We start from the raw sequence: 5,073 nt of genomic DNA, 5'->3' as shown, positions 1-5,073 counted from the left end.
ATAGGACTAAGTAAGATAGGTTTAACTAAATAGAGTTACTTGTGTATTCTATATATATATTGCAGTAGATTAGATTAGATTAAATTATATATTACTATATATTACTATAGATAAAGTTAATATTAATATTCTAATGTATTTTCATTGACTGTATAATACAATAATCAGATAAATAGACCTACCAAGCATACAAAAATAAAATTTATTTGAATTTACTTATGTCTTTGGGAATATTATACTCGGTTCATTGTGATAAAATACCGTTTATCAATCCTTTATATCAGGAATCAGATTAGTAAATACGCTCTCCACTCTTGGATGCAAGGAAGAGAAAGTACCAGAAAGCTCTGAGTCCCACCTCACAAAAGCTTCCGTCTGCGCCTGTGTCTAACTTTCAGCTGTCACAGTCAGTGCTCATGTGGAGCAACCAGTCAAGTCACAGAATATCAGGAAACAAAAATAAATGAACAGTGCAGATTGCTATTTGACATTTTTAGTTTTCTGTATGTTGTTTTAAATTGTTTTTGAGGAAGTTTTAACTCTTAGGAAGGAGATCTTCTTTCCCGTTGTTGTTGGGTTTTTTTAAGAAGTCTGCCGCTTAAGAGAGGGGAAAGAGATGGCGACAGCGTTTCTTCTTCCTCCCTTGTCATTCTCCTACTTCAGATAAAGATGGGAGAAAGACACAATGTCTTGGTTAATTTACATTTTTTTTCCCTTTTGGGGAGAACCCGAACGTTCTGCTATAATAATGAATCGCTAAACGGGTTGTTTAAATTATGTCGGACACAAATGATCTTGCCGCTATTTGAGGGGAAAAGGTGACAGCTTCCTCCCTCCTCTTCGTTGTCCTCACTTCGTCCAAATAAACACACCAAACGGGATCAATCCCTAGGAAACTCACCGCCAGATGCTCAAAGCAAAGAGAATCAGATCGTAATCCTGGTGAGTGTTCGGTCAGCTCTTGCCAGCACAGTCGCCCCACTTCAAATATCATCTAGCAAATGCTCTGTTCTCCACATCGGCAAAAAGAATCCGAACCTCGTATACAAACTAAATAAACAAAATCTGACAAACAACCCCCACGCAGTAAAAGACCTTGGAATACTAATATCAAATGACCTAAGTGCCAAAGCCTACTGCAACAATATCGCCAAAAAGGCTTGTAAAGTTGTCAACCTGATCCTACGTAGCTTCAGCTCCGGCCAGGGTCACCGATCAGGCGGTACTACTGGGAGTGGCGTACCGGGCCCAGCCAAATTGGGAAATGGGGGGGCCCGGTGCTCGCCAAAAACTCCCCAACCCAGATTGCGATGGGGAAAAGCGCGCCAAGGAAAGCAAAAGGACCAGAGATACCTCGCCAAACTTCGCCTCTGCGGAGCTTCTCTGACCGTGGCCTGCACCTTCTTCCCACCCCCACGAGGAAAGAAGGCAGGGAGGCCGGCAGACAGGCAGGGAGCCCCGATCGCAGCCGCGGAAGAAAGCACGGGGGTGACTTGGCCCTCCGGAAGCCAAGCCGTGCTGCTGGGGAAGCCGGGAGAGGACTGAGCCTGGCCGGCTTCTCCGCCGGCCTTGTGTGTCCCCCAAGGATTGCGAGGGCAAGAGAGCAGCGCCTTTCAGCCTCCGGAGGTGCTGGGCCGGGGATTCGGAGGGGGGCCGTGAACACCGCCCGCCACCTGGAGCCAACGGCTTCTTTTGGGCGGGCGCTAGCTTACTCGCTCGCCTTCCTGCTGCTGGCGCTGGGAGCAGGTAAGTGCGCGCGGCCGGCCGGGTGGGAAGGGCAAGGCGCAAGGGGGAGGCAAGGTCCCTCTTTTCATGCATCCGTTCAGTGAACCTCTCCTTCCTTCCCTCCTTCCATTTCTTTCATTCCCCCTCTCTATTTTTATTTCTCATTCATTCTCTTTCTTTTCTCTTTCTTTCCTTCTTTCTTTCCTTCTTAGAAACATAGAAACATAGAAGTCTGACGGCAGAAAAAGACCTCATGGTCCATCTAGTCTGCCCTTATACTATTTTCTGTATTTTATCTTAGGATGGATATATGTTTATCCCAGGCATGTTTAAATTCAGTTACTGTGGATTTATCTACCACATCTGCTGGAAGTTTGTTCCAAGGATCTACTACTCTTTCAGTAAAATAATATTTTCTCATGTTGCTTTTGATCTTTCCCCCAACTAACTTCAGATTGTGTCCCCTTGTTCTTGTGTTCACTTTCCTATTAAAAACACTTCCCTCCTGGACCTTATTTAACCCTTTAATATATTTAAATGTTTCGATCATGTCCCCCCTTTTCCTTCTGTCCTCCAGACTATACAGATTGAGTTCATTAAGTCTTTCCTGATACGTTTTATGCTTAAGACCTTCCACCATTCTTGTAGCCCGTCTTTGGACCCGTTCAATTTTGTCAATATCTTTTTGTAGGTGAGGTCTCCAGAACTGAACACAGTATTCCAAATGTGGTCTCACCAGCATTCTATATAGTGGGATCATAATCTCCCTCTTCCTGCTTGTTATACCTCTAGCTATGCAGCCAAGCATCCTACTTGCTTTCCCTACCGCCTGACTGCACTGTTCACCCATTTTGAGACTGTCAGAAATCACTACCCCTAAGTCCTTTTCTTTTGAAGTATTTGCCAACACTGAACTGCCAATACAATACTCAGATTGAGGATTCCTTTTCCCCAAGTGCATTATTTTACATTTGGAAACATTAAACTGCAGTTTCCATTGCTTAGACCATTTATCTAGTAAAGCTAAATCATTTACCATATTACAGACGCCTCCAGGAATATCAACCCTATTGCACACTTTAGAGTCATCGGCAAATAGGCAAACCTTCCCTACCAAACCTTCCCCTATGTCACTTACAAATATATTAAAAAGAATAGGACCCAGAACAGATCCTTGTGGCACACCGCTTGTAACCTGACTCTGCTCAGAATACTCGCCATTAACAATAACTCTCTGATGTCTACGCTTCAGCCAGCTGCAAATCCATTGAACTATCCAGGGATTAAGTCCAATCTTCACTAATTTATCTATCAGCTCTTTATGTGGAACCGTATCAAAGGCTTTGCTGAAGTCCAGGTAGGCAATATCCACGGCACCACCTTCATCCAACACCTTTGTGACATAGTCAAAGAAATCAATGAGATTAGTCTGACATGATTTACCTTCAGTAAAGCCATGCTGATTTGGGTCCAATAAGTTATTGTTTTTTAGGTGCTGATTTATCCTCTTTTTGAGTAGAGTCTCCATCATTTTAACTACAACTGATGTCAAGCTAACTGGCCTGTAGTTACCAGCTTCTTCTCTACTGCCCTTCTTGTGAATAGGCACAACACTGGCCATTCTCCAATCCTCAGGAACTTCTCCTGTTAACAAGGATTGGTTAAACAAATCAGTCAGGGAGGTAGCAATGACAGATCTGAGTTCTTTAAGAACTCTGGGGTGGATGCCATCTGGACCCATTGCCTTATTTATCTTTAATCGTTCAAGTTCTTCTAACACATCGGCTTCTAAGATCACTGGAGCTGAATCCGTACAGCTGGAAGCAATGCTATATCCCTCTATAGTATTATTTTGTAAGGTGTCTTTTGAGAAAACTGAACAGAAGTAGCTATTGAAATGGTCAGCGATCTCCTTATTCCCATTAATGCATGTATTATTCCCGGTACTAAGCTTCGTGATGCCGCAGTTTTTCTTCTTCTTATCATTAATATATCTGAAGAAGGTTTTATCCCCCTTCTTTACAGATTTGGCAATTTCTTCCTCTTTTGAGGCTTTAGCAGCATATATTATCTGTTTCGCCTCCTTCTGTCTCATTTTATATACCTCCCTATCAGCTATACTTCCAGACTCTTTATACCTCCTATAGGCAGCCTTTTTTTCATTGACTATAGCCCTTACATCATTGCTAAACCATAGCGGTTTCTTCTTCCTTTTACCTTTAGTTATTTGTCTTACATACAGTCCAGTGGCTTTTAAGATGGCCTTTTTTAATACAGTCCACTGGATGCTCGCTCCTGCCATTTTATCCCTCCCCTTTAATTCATTATCTAAATATTCTCCCATTGCATTAAAATTTGTTTTTCTGAAATCCAATACTTTGGTTGCATTATAGGATTGCTCACAATGAGTTTTTACATCAAACCACAAACATAGATGGTCACTGCAACCTAAATTTTCTCCCACCTTGACATCTGAAACCCAATTCCCATTCGTAAAAACTAAATCTAGAATATTCTCCCCTCTAGTTGGTGTCTTAACCAGCTGTGCCAGAGCTGCTCCTGTAAAGGCCTCTACTATATTCTTACTTTTGCATGTAAGGGCACTGGGGATATTCCAGTCAACATCAGGCATGTTGAAATCACCCATAACCACAGTATCTCCCTTTACTGCCATTTGGGTAATTTCATCCACCATCTTGTTGTCATATTCCTCGGATTGCCCTGGAGGCCTATAGATCACCCCAATTCTAATGACAGAACCGTATTTATTTTGCATGCAAATCCAGAGAGTCTCTAGATCTTGACACGTATTTTGAATTAGTGTTGTTTTTAGACTTTCTTTAATATAAATGGCTACTCCACCTCCCCTTCTCTCTATTCTATCCTTCCTATACAGTGTATATCCTGGTATGGATATTTCCCATTCATTAGAATCCTTAAACCATGTCTCAGTTATGGCAACCAGGTCCAAATTATCTCTAGATATTATGGCCATTAATTCACAGAGCTTGTTGCTCAAGCTTCGAGCATTTGTGCACATTACCCGAAGAACATTATTTTCGTTATTAGTTTGCCCCTTATCATCAACAACTACATCTATATTATTTGCAGCTCCCTTTTCATAAGCTTCCAAAAACTGCTTTATCCTCATTGGTCGGGGACAGAAATCACCCACATCAGTTACATCTCTGTCCCCTTTACCTAGTTTAAATGCCCGTCCAAAAAAGTTCTGAATTCCTCACCGAGCACCTGGGTACCTCTGTATGATGGATGCAAACCATCCCTCTTAAACAACTCCCTATTAGACCACCTACTGACATCATGACTTACATAGCCAAAACCTTCAGC

Source organism: Erythrolamprus reginae, chromosome 9, assembly GCF_031021105.1.
Source record: "Erythrolamprus reginae isolate rEryReg1 chromosome 9, rEryReg1.hap1, whole genome shotgun sequence".
Taxonomy (NCBI): domain Eukaryota; kingdom Metazoa; phylum Chordata; class Lepidosauria; order Squamata; family Dipsadidae; genus Erythrolamprus; species Erythrolamprus reginae.
Note: the sequence above shows the minus strand (reverse complement) of the source record.